At 41.6% G+C, this 12907-nt stretch overlaps 1 protein-coding gene across 1 annotated transcript in view; it reads right to left on the minus strand.

The window, feature by feature from the left end:
- The window catches only part of FAT3 (FAT atypical cadherin 3), a 768910-nt gene that overhangs the window by 721499 nt on the left and 34504 nt on the right, over positions 1-12907 (minus strand). The window lies entirely within an intron of this gene.

A 12907-nucleotide genomic window follows, 5' to 3' on the forward strand; every position in this document is an offset into this window, starting at 1 on the left:
AGAATCACTTAAGCCCAAGAGTTTGAGGTTACTGTGAGCTGTGATGCCACCACACTCTACTGAGGGTGACATAATAAGACTCTTTCTCAAAAAAAAAATAAAAAAAAAAAGAGTCCACTGGAAGCCGGGCACCGTGACCCACACCTGTAATCCTAGCTCTCTGAGAGGCCGAGGTGGGTGGATTGCCTGAGCTCGTGATTTCAAGACCAGACTGAGCCTGAGCCAGAGCCAGAGGGAGACCTCATCTCTGAAAAATAGCCGGGCGTTGTGGCAGCACCTATATACTTGGGAGGCTGAGGCAAGAGAATCGTTTAAGCCCAAGAGTTTGAGGTTGCTGTGAGCTGTGACGCCATAGCAGGTACTTTACAGAGGGCAACAAAATGAGCCTCTGTGTCTCAAAAAAAAAAAAAAAAAGTCCACTGGGCGGTCTCCTCGGAGATCTCAACCCATTTCCTATTTATTACCAATTGCACACATAGCCTTAAATTATTAACATGGCCAGTGTAGCTGCTGCCCAAAATTAGTACCATCTTCAGTGTGAAGGAGGAACCTTCTGCCTCTTCACCAAGTAATTATCATACCTTTCTGTCATTCTTTGCATTGTGTTTTTCCGCTTTAAATGTCAAGAGTCTAAACCTTATGCAACAGAAGTGCAGAAGATTTCTATATTTTACTTCCTGTTTTTCCCTTTTCTTATTTTCTGAGAATAGCTTAAACTCATTCCATTCTCTGTTCCTCTTAAACAAACAGTATCTGAATAATGAATCATAGAATTAAAGATGTATTTTACAGATGCCGACGCATGCTCAGAAGGGTGAAGCCTCTTACCCAATATTACACTGCTAAGGAAGTGTTAGATTGGGATTGGAAAGAAAGCCAGTCTGGGCACACCAGCCCTTTCCTCTTTCCTGCCCAACAACCCCCAACCAAACACGTTCTCTCTCTCTCTCTCTCTCTCTCTCTCTCTCTCTCTCTCTCTCTCTCTCTCTCTCTCTCTCTCTCTCACATGCCAACCACATTCCTCCCGTCTGACCCAGTTCTGTTCATGCCACTAACTTTCTCTTTTGCTACCTAAGCTCTAACCACTCACCTCTTCCCCTCACTATGAATCAGTGGTTAAGCAGCGGGTTCTCCTTCCACAGTGTTCTTGGTCTCTGGTCCCCATGTCTATCTCACTAGCCTTTATTCCATATCTCTCTCTCTCTCTCTTTCCCCTGTGTCCCTCCAATTCATTGTCGATCCTGCCTAACTGCCTCCAGATACCTGCAGGGTTCTCCTGAGAATGCCAAGATGCTCACATGTTTAGGGGCGCCCACCTGCCTAATAAATTAAGTCCGAAAGCCCTTCCTAAGATCCAGAACTCTTCAAAATGTGGTTCCAAATTTTCTCTCCCACTTCCATCTTCCACATAACCAAAATTCCACTCAAATGAAGCCAGGGATGACCCCCTGACAGTGAGTCTTTGTGATCCCATGCCTGGAGCCCCTGCTCAGGCTGCTGTACCCAGTGGTAATGTCCCTTCTTGGCATAGTCAAGACTGCAGCTAATTCAATGGCCTTTCTCATGATCCTTCAGTCCCAGGTAAGGTCTCCTATGCACAGCATATCAAAATCATACACTTTGATTACTTAAGAGTTTTACTATCATACGCCTCATGTTTTCGTTTCTCCTGTAAATGACTTACTCCCCCAAAGAAGCATCGGTGTCTGTTTCAGTTGTGTAACCGACATCGGGCACACGGCAGGCACTCACACTCACTGTTGCAGTCAATGTATGTGGAGTCACAGAGAACTTCCCTCTGCTGAAGCACATTTAGCCACAGCGTCAAGCACAGTCTGGCACACATCACGCCAATATGGGATCGGCCAATAATAAAACTTAGAGAAGAAGTAGACACTTCCCATGCCTGGGGTAATCTAAATAATAATAAATTACATTGACACAGAAAAGGTATTGAGATCTATTTAGACGTGGGGAGAAAACCGCATTTAATGTTCTTGGTCCCCTTAAAAACTCCAAGCAAGATTCAGAAATGCAGGTGTAAAAACTGACTGCATAATGGCTTCTTTGACCAGAAAACTCCCGCATGCAAACAGCTAAGCCACCCAACAAATAATTTTAGATCCCATGGAAAAATAAAATGCTCAGTCGTATTGTTCATGAAAATATAGTTCTAGTCGTACCCAAAACCATCTTACAAGGAGCTAACTCTCAGCATTCAGCAGTGATTTAGAAGGGGGAACTACAGCTCCGTAACTCATGAATTTTCAATCACATATTAAGCTGATTTCTCTTCCACGTAGTCCACACCCATTTTTCAAAGGCTCCACAGAAGGGCAGGTGGTGACAGTCCCAAGGAGAACTGTAAGAGCTTGAAGGTTTTGCTTTTTTGTTGACATTTTTTAAGGCACATTTTTTCCTTCTTAAAATTTTGAAAGATGGAAAATCCATTAAGTAATTACGTCCAACCCAAGAGACTAATTCAAGACCGCTCCCTATAGTTTGCTCTCCAGCAATTTTCCAGTCCACTTCCCTGGGGACATGTTAACATCGTCTCCCCCACAGCCATTTCCAAATAGAGCCTGAACCTGGTACCACTGGAAAGCTTTAAACGTGAACTTCATAACAAGACCTGAGCTGAAATTGCAAGTGGCCATGAGAGCCAGGGTCTCTGTGTGCTCTGTGTGAGGGGACCAGACGATCCCAGGCGCAGACGGGAAAGACCACCTCATGTATGTGTGCATCTCTGAGTCAGCCTCACAGAGCTACTCTCCCACACATCGGAACATATGAGAATTTATTTTTTGGTTTTGTCATTCTCAGAAGGACTGACGTCTGGGCAAGGGCACAAGAATTTTATTTGCAATTTTTCTAAGTTGAAACCAGAATGGTCTAGAGCAGGCTAGAGCGTTCTAAAACCATCCAAAAATTGGTAAGGGAGAGGAGCAACATCTGCTCACTAACCTGGGACCTGCTGCTAGTTAAGCTACCCAAGGGCTGAGATTATATGATTTATAGCCTAATTGTGGTCAAGAGGACACAGCACTGGGATCAGGGCAGACCGAGGTTCATATTCTGGCTGCAAAACTTCTTAGCCATATAATCTCCGACAAATAAGTGAGGTATCTAAGCCTGTTTTCTCAATTGAAAAATGGACATAACAAATCCCATAGAATTATGGTGAGGTTGACACAACACATATAAAATGCTTATTAGCACAAAACATCCTATGGCCCAGAATAAATCCATAAGAAATATTAACAGCAATTCAACCTTTCACATTACCATTAAACTTCATATAATCACAGCACCCTTGCTTTTACAAAGGACTTGATTTACCCATGACAGATGATACAAGGGTTTTCTTTCCATTTTGCGTTTTGGTTTTTTAATTCTCTAGCTCCTTTTTAAGTATCTCCTTTTTGTGTTTAAAATATCAACAACCTGGCTTGGCCCCCGCAGCTCAGCTTTTAGGGTAATGGCTGCATACACTGAGGCAGGCAGGTTCGAACCTGGCCCAGGCCTCTAAATAATGACAACTGCAACAACAACAAAAAGCCGGGTGTGTGGTGGGCACCTGTAGTCCCAGCTACTTGGGAGGCTGAGGTAAGAGAATCACTGAAGTCCAAGAGTTTGAGGTGCTGTGAGCTATGACGCCACGACACTCTACCCAGGGAGACATAGTGAGACTCTGTCTCAAAAAACAATAAATAAATAATAAAATAAAATAAAATATCAACAATCCTAAATTAGAAGGACATCTTTTATCTTGTAACTCACAGCACTTTACAAAATCTACAAATGAGTTCTATTTTTTCCACATATTTTTACGCATACTTTGTAATAATCTCACACAGAAACTCCTTGTCTTTAAATTCCAAACATTAGATCATTCCTTCTGTTGCTGAGCAAAACTCAGAACATTTAATAGTAAGTGTAAATTAAATGTGCGTTCTTCTAAGGGTAATCTCCGCTGGGTGCCCATTTTCCTCCCAGGACTCCGTGTCCTGCTGCAGAAAGGACCTCTTTACCACGCCAACAGACGGATGGTAAACCTTTTCGGAGAGAAATGAGAAAAGGAGAGACTAAACAAGCAGCCAGCAATACTCCCTGTCATTTAGAATCAACAACAAAGTTTATTATCAAACTTCAGCCTCTTGATACGAATGATACAATTTTTGTACTTTTTAGAACAGTTTTTCACAGAAGTTAGGAGTATTTGCAGCAGCGCTCAACCTTCTAGCTTTAATGAACTTTCTCTGTTGTAACGGGTTAGACGTCACCTTTACATTTCAGCTATTTAGGCAATACATGGTTTTTCCAGTTTCACCCACTCCTGACACCGTTGTCCTAGCAAAGGTCCTGCTACTAATTAGTGAGAGCAGGAAATACGGATGACATTGGAATTTTTCCTTTACTTAGTTTTAGAGCAGTTTCTTTCATACACAGCCTCTTCCTCAAATGTTGGACAGTATGTGCCAGACCTCATTTCAGAGACATAAAATCCTATCAGGCAGGTGTCATTCTGACCCCCTCTTTACAGAGAAGGACTCTGACACACGGGCAGGTTAGGAAAATCCCCAACATCAGGGTAGCTGGGGAGTGGCAGAGCCAGATCCAGTCCAAAGCAATCTGTTGCCTCCCCAATGTTCAAAGGCCCCCGATGGCTCCTCTCCACTGACAAAAATGTATAAATCTTATTGTCTCCACAGCGATTCATTCAACCACCTGTCTATCTATTCAGTACACATCTCCACTGAGTCCATACTATTGTGTGATAGGGGCTATGCTGGGCAGTGGACGTCTAATAGCAAAGAGGATAAACATCGTGTCTGCCCACGAGGTTTTTGTAAGCTGGTTAGAATTTTTTAAACAACTCTAAACTTTAAAATTATCCAAATAATTAAGCAAATACACTTTTTTAAAAAAATGAAAATTAGGCTGGACAAGGTGGCCCATGCCGGTAATCCTAGCACCTTGGGAGGCCCAGGCAGGTAGATTGCTTGAGCTCAGGAGACAGACACCAGACTGAGAAAGAGCGAGGCCCCATCTCTGTTAAAAATAGAAAAACTAGCCTGATATGGTGGCAGATGCCTGGAGACACAGCTACTTGGGAGTCCAAGGCAAGAGGATGGCTTGAACCCAGGAGTCTGAGCTCGCTGTGAGCTATGATGACGCCACAGCACGAGAACACTACCCAGGGCGACAAAGTGAGACTGTGTCTCAAAATAAATAAATAAGTAAAAATTAAATTAAATTAAAAAGCATACAATCAATTAAATGGAATCTGGATCACTGCTATAAGTCCAGGAGAGACCTGTGTAGGGATTTGACGAGGGGCACCCATTTGGGTCTGGAGGATCAGGGAACACAGATCTCTGAGGTTATTCACAGGAACCTTAGCCAGGGCTACTGTGGTTATAGCTTCCACAATGGCAAAGTGGCCACTGTATTTGTTTTAATAACATTTTAAAACCTGATCCCTGCCTAAAGGAATTGTTTGGCCAATTGCTGACTTTAAAAAACAAGGTTAGTTTGGAATTCATCTATGGCTCCTCCCTCTGCCTCATGATTTGAAAGTTTTAATATATAACAGTATCCTAATGTTCTCAAATATTCCATGGACAGGGTTAACAATTCCAGCTAGAAGAATCTTAAATGTTTGTGACTGCTTTATGCACTTTGTCCTTTAAAATCTTTCTTAGATGCATTAGTACGTTTTAACCTTAGTCTTGTGATGAAAATAAAATTTATCTCTGATTAATTCAGGATCGTGGAGCCTTCTGCAAGATTTCTTCAGGATACAAGCTTTTTTTAAATCTTGTCTCCTTGCCCATATTTGGATAGGGAAGATACAGTCCTGGGTGTGGAAGAGTCTGTATAGTTTTAATAGATAACAGAGAGAGAAAGCAGAGTTGCTGCGTTTCTGTGGGGCCTCCACCACCTGTCCAGCTCTCACTAAGATGCACAGCACCCCAGGTAGAAAAGGCCCGGGAATAACGTAAGAACCTTAAACTAGAACAGCGTCTCAACCATTTTCACTTCACTGTACACACTTGAACCTATAGTTAAACTTCCACGGCACATTTAAATCATGTTGATCAAATAAATAAATAAATAAATAAATAAATAAAAGGAAGATGGCTCGGCGCCCGTGGCTCAAGCAGCTAAGGCGCCAGCCACATACACCTGAGCCGGCGGGTTCAAATCCAGCCCGGACCTGCCAAACAACAATGACAGCTGCAACCAAAAAAATAGCCAGGAGTTATAGCAGGCGCCTATAATCCCAGCTACTTGGGAGGCTGAGGCAGGAGAATCGCTTAAGCCCAGGAGATGGAGGTTGCTGTGAGCTGTGATGCCACAGCACTCTACCCAAAGCGACATCTTGAGGCTCTGTCTCAAAAAAAAAGAAAAGAAGAATATACTCACTATGTTTTCAACTTCTTTTGAAAATAATTTAATGAGTGATCTTTAAAAATTTTCACACCACACCTAAGATCCTCTCGCGGCACACCAGTTGAAAATCACTGACTCAGAGCCAGCAGAGGACGGAGCTCAGCTTTCATCTGCTACATTCTGGAGCTTCTCTGGGTTTCAATGTAAAGAAATGATCTCACTGCTGTATAAGTTTAGAGAGCTACTGAGAACCAATTTGAATTTGTTCAAGTATCCAAATCCAGATAAATTAAACCTCAGAGCAACCTAGGAATTTGCGACGTGATCTTTCCAGTTCAGAATTTATCAAGAGTAGAAGACTGGAAATCATTCCAGATGACTGAAAATCTAAGCTCCTTCCAACTGAAGATTCTATAACTCAATGAATCTGCTCTCATTCTAGGCCATCTCCCTGGGATGGTTTCTGCAACAAGTACATTCCTCCACAAAAGCTGACTTTTCTTAAAATTCAGCTCTTAACAAGTACTAGAGAGAAAAAACATGGTTACATCCCAGTTACTATTGTGACTAAGAATAGTATGACTTCACATTACAAGAGTGCTCTATGTCAATGCCAATGACTTATACTTTTAGTTGGTTTCCTTTCTAAAGACCACCACTGCCCAGGTGCCCTTGGCAAACGAAAGCACTGAGGCCCATTCCATGGAATAAAAACTCAGAGCAAGAGAAAAGGAAATAAGCAAATGATATAGGGATCAAAGGGCAATGATGATCACTGTGAAGTTTGTGTTTTACATGACATTATTTTTTTTTATTTATTTTTATTAAACCATAGCTGTGTACATTAGTATGATCGTGGGGCGCCATACACTTGGTTCATAGATCGTTTGACACATTTTCATCACATTAGTTAACATAGCTTTTGTAGCATTTTCTTAGTTATTTTGCTAAGACCTTGACATTTGAATATACCAAGGGGAGGACGGATCAACTGATGAGTGCCTTCCAAACAGAGGAGGGAGCACGTCTAAAATGGTCAGTAAGAGGAAGGGACGCAAAAGGGATTAGGGGAAGAGGAGGTACAGCCTGGTGTGATAGGTCAGGTTTGCTCCCGCTAAGTGCAGGCACGCCTCAGCGACACTCAGCCGGCAAGGCCACGGGAGAACCAGCTTCTGCATTATAGCAAGACACTTGGCCAGACTTGGGAGGCTTCTGCCTAGGGTCTCCCAGCACTTCCTGAAGGGAGGAAAAGGTCTACCACAAGGCTGCTCCCTGGGCAATGGGAGAAAGGCGAGTGGCCTGCAAAATACAGCTTGATTCAGGCAAAAGGCAATGGTAAAAAACAGAGGCACCAATAATTTTATGAGGAACAGGAAGCACTCAGGCTCCACAAGTGGTTCCAGAATGATAAACCCCTGGAAGATGAGAACAGAATACCTCTGAACTCACTCCTCTCTGCCCCAAGTTCTAGAGGGCTGGAGAGGAAAGGGGGGCCTGGTGAAGAGATGCCTTTCTAGCCATGTTGCTGGAGGGGTTTCAGAGAGAAATAATTAGCCTTATTGCTAATAGAAGAAGGTTTACCTGCACATACTTGCTTTTTCTTTGCTACATAAGGTTAGGATTCCTATGAAACAGTCACAAAATCTAAGACAGAGGTTCTCAACCTGTGGGTCGCAACCCCTTTGTAACAATGAAAATACATCCTGCATATCAGATATTTACATGACCGTAGCAAAATTACAGTTATGAAGTAGCAACAAAAATAATGTTATGATTGGGGGTTAGCACACCAGGAGGAACTGTATTAGGAGGCATTAGGAAGGTTGAGAACCATTGGGCTAAGAGAAGCTCTGAAGCTGTTTAATCACGTCACATGGGGGCAGTATAGTTGGTTAGTGTGGTCCGGATGGGCACAAACAAAAGGCAATTGAACTCACAAGGCTTATATTTGTACCAGAATGTTTACTGCAGCCCAATTCATAATTGCTAAGTTATGGAAGAAGCCCAAGTGCCCATCGATCCACGAATGGATTAAAAAATTGTGGTATATGTACACCATGGAATATTATACAGCCTTAAAGAAAGATGGAGACTTTACCTCTTTCATGTTTACATGGATGGAGCTGGAACATACTGTTCTTAGTGAAGTACCTCAAGAATGGAAGAAAAAGTATCCAATGTACTCAGCCCTACTATGAAACTAATTTATAGCTTTCATATGAAAGCTACAACCCAGTTATAACCCAAGAAGAAGGGGAAAGGGAGGGGAGAGGAGGGGCGAGGATGGGTGGAGGGAGGGTGATTGGTGGGACCACACCTATGGTGCATCTTACAAGGGTACATGTGAAATTTACTAAATGTAGAATATAAATGTCTTTACTCAATAAGTAAGAAAAGGCCATGAAGGCTATGTTAACCAGTTTGTTTTGTTTTATTTTGTTTTTTTTGTGGTTTTTTTTTTTTTCTTTGGCCGGGGCTGGGTTTGAACCCGCCACCTCCAGCATATGGGACCGGCGCCCTACTCCTTGAGCCACAGGCGCCACCCTATGTTAACCAGTTTGATGAAAATATTCAAATTATATATAAAACCAGCACGTTGTACCCCATAATTGCATTAATGTACACAGCTATGATTTAATAAAAAAAAAAAAAGAAAAAGACTCCACTCCTTTGATTCCATTCCACTGACCCTGCTCCACGCAGACACACAACTCAGTAGAAAGAACTCACAATTTCAAAACTTGGGCAAAAATCAAGTTTCAGGCAAGTTTGCTAACATTAGTTCTCTGGGTTTTCCTCTCTGGCACTTCATCCTTCTCCTGGGATGTGGGGGTCTTCACTCCCCCAGGGCCTCTGTCGAAGCCCCACTCTGCCAAGGGGCTTTTGACTCCTCACACAATTCTGACCAGTTCAAAGCCTTCCCCGGGTTGCTCATTCATTAAGTGTTAACTGTACAAAACAGAGTAACATTGAACCCCAAATAACTTAAACATCTCTAAAAGTAACAAAGGGGTTACTTGAGTGAAACTTTCAAGTTTGTTAAAACAAGATAAAGGTTTCCAAATAAACTAATCACAATTTCAACATATACTCAAGTTAGTCCACTGACCCTTCCTGGATCATTGAAAATTATGGATAAAAGTAAATCAAATCTTGCTTATTTTTTAGCTGCCCCTCCTCATAAAACTATAAGCATGTTGAGGGCAGGATCTTGTCTGTCTCCTCACGGCACATCCCTAAGAAAGCCTGGAGGCACTCAGATTTCTTACTAATTCCACCAATTCATGCAAAAATAATGGATAATGATGAAATAAAACTTGTGCGTCTTTTCCCAGAACATTTACCATCTTTAAACTGTATTCCTTCTTCAATTAAAACTAAAATAAATTTGAACTCTGTAAGCATATTACTGGAGAAGTGAACGGGGAGCAAACTGGGACAGGTAAAAATATCTGATGGTAAAAAAATCTACCATCAAATCGTCACAATGTGATTTCACTGAGAGAACTCTACCAATTGGTTTCAACCATTTTAAATCTGAAGCACTTGCTTTTATTGTTTTAAGGCCATATCTTAAATGTTGGCCTAAGAAACATTTCCTAAAGAATTGTTCCTAAAGAAATTAAGACAAACAACTGGATACATTCAGTTGATATGACATAGTTTTTAGGAAAAAACCATCCCGCACACACTTGAGTTCTATCATGTGTGGGCTCCACCAATCAACTTAGGCTCCCTGGGGCACAGGCTCCTTATCTGTCAAGACCAATGGTAAAGACGGTCCCTACCCCAGAGGCAACCAGGCTTACAGGTGATGATCCAGACAGCGCTTGCCACGGCATTGGGGGCATAGCTGGCTTTCAATTAATAGTGATGCTTATCATTACTGAAGGGCTTAAATTTTTCTGTTCTCATGTGCATGGAATTTCTCTGGATCTGTATATTTACTAAAACTGTTTCAAGAAAATACCACACGTACTAGAGAATTCAACTGATCCACAGTAAATATGGCTATCTTTATCACATCACTTCATGGATTTGACTTTCTGTAGCAACATTGTGAGAGTGGATGTCATTTTACTAAACTGGTGCAAAAGACACACGTATGCCTGTAAATTCTGTTTGCAAACTGGGTCAAGAAATGACAGCTATTCCCAGAACATTCCCAGAACATGCCTCTTCCTCACAGAGAAAATGCAAGCAATGGCTCTGAAGCCCGAAAGCGGAAATTGGTTCAGGGACACACACCCCCCCCTACTTCTCAAGCCTCAATTGTTTTTCTCTTTCAAAGTATTGTCCCTTCAGAATAAGCCACTTCTCACATGGAAGGGTTTAGCTTCTGAAGAAGTCAGCTCTATTAATTACAGACATCGTCAAATGCAGCTTTTCTTGTGTTTCCTCCTTTTGATGTATTAAACTGACTGTCAGAAATTAATTCAGAAAGGAATAACCAAATAGCTCCACATTAAATCGGCTGTTACTGACTAGAATATGATTTTTTTGTTGCTAATGCTAGATAAATTACCAACCTATAAAGCTGACTGACTTGTTATTCAGGAGAACTCGGGGCATTAATACTGTTCAATTGCACAGGCCTTTCCATAAAAAGTGCCACTGGTTTATATTATAATCAAAAATGCTCCGATGTTAAAAATAGAAAACTGTTCCTTTGGTATTCATATGCTAGTTTGTATCTGTAGACAGCAGGAATCCACCTATAAACCAAGAATTTTAAATGCCTTATAACTAGTTTATATTATAATCAAAAACACTTAGACCAAAAATAGAAAAAACTATCCTCACAGAGTTGATACACTACCTTGTATCTGTAAATAATAAATGAATGGTTTAAGATTCATTTATAAAACAATTTAAAATGTCCTGGCTCAGCGCCTGTAGCTCAGCTGCTAGGGCACCAGCCACATATACTGGAGCTGGCAGGTTCAAATCCAGCCTGGGCCTGCCAAACAACAATGCAAGCAAAAAATGGCTGGGCATTGTGGCGGGCACCTGTAGTCCTAGCCACTTGGGAGGCTGAGGCAAAATAATTGCTTAAGCTCCAAAGTTTGAGGTTGCTGTGAACTGGGATGCCACAGCACTCTACCCAGGGTGACAGCTTGAGACTCTGTCTCAAAAAAATAAATAAATAAATAATGCCCAGAGCGTAGAGAACAATGATCTTCTTTTAATAAAGATACTAAGAAAACTGCATTCTAAAATTCACGCAATCAGAAAATTTTAGGAGAAGAGATCACAGGTACCCTTTCATCTATTAGTCTACCGTAGGCAATATAAAATGTAACCCTCGAAGACAGATGAAAATCTGTTCTACCCTGCACTAGAATTACAGATTTGCAATCAGGTAATATTATCTGTAATTATTTTCAGAGTGGCATCTCATCATGTAATAAATATTAAATCCTCTTCTTGGTTGTAAAGTCTCTCCAACGACTTCCACGTGTGAAAGGGAAACACTTCCATCAAACAGCAAAGGACCGGCTGCCAGCTCCACAGATTTTTAGAAGGTGTTTGCGCTACCTTTAAATCTGTTTCACCATAATGACACTGTCTTTTGATGCTTTGCTCTTGCATATGAAGCTGAAGGAGGGAAGATGAAGTTCTTTGTTACTGTGATTCGAGTATCAATCTTCCCCCGCACTCTCAAGTCTGTACGCACAGAAGCCAAGAAACCTCTTAAAAGAAGGTGATTTATGAACTTGTAAAACCCAAGTCAATCAATATGTAATGAAGTAAAGAGAAAAAGAAAGAAAAGCAGGCAGGTGTGACAGAACGCTTGGTCGATGGCAATTACTGACATGCCTGGATTGAAAGTGCTCAGTTCATTTGCTAAGACCTCCAATTCTGATAAACTCTGAGGAGCAGGAGACGCATTTCTGATGGCACGTGACCCCGCATCTTTATCTGTCCCCAGTCGCAGGTGGAGGGTCTACTCACCAACGCAGGCTGCCTTATCACAATCTCCCATTCCCTCTCCTGATCAACACTCTCATCTCAATTACTCCCTGGGAGTTCATCAGAGGTGATAATGTTTGTTTCCAGAGTGACAGAGCTGTCAAAATGCAGATACTTTCACTTACTTTTTAAACCACAAAGAAGTCTTCCAAAAGGCCGTTACAACCTTAAAATACAGTCTCAAACTGGTGAACATAGCCTTCGTGTCATTTTCTTAGTTATTGAGTTCAGACATTTATATTCTGCATTTAATAAGTTTCACATGTACCCCTGTAAGATGCACTGTAGGTGTGGTTCCACCAGTCACCCTCCCTCCACCCATCCTCCCCTCCCCTCCCTTGCCCCTCTCCCCATATTCTTGTGCTACAATTGGATTATAGCTTTCATATGAAAGCTATAAATTCATTTCATAGTAGGGCTGAATACATTGGATACTTTTTCTTCCATTCTTGAGATACTTTGCTAAGAAGATTATGTTCCAGCTCCATCCATATAAACATGAAAGAAATAAAGTCTCGATGAAAATATTTCAAATTGT

The sequence above is a fragment of the Nycticebus coucang genome, chromosome 14, assembly GCF_027406575.1.
Source record: "Nycticebus coucang isolate mNycCou1 chromosome 14, mNycCou1.pri, whole genome shotgun sequence".
Lineage (NCBI taxonomy): Eukaryota > Metazoa > Chordata > Mammalia > Primates > Lorisidae > Nycticebus > Nycticebus coucang.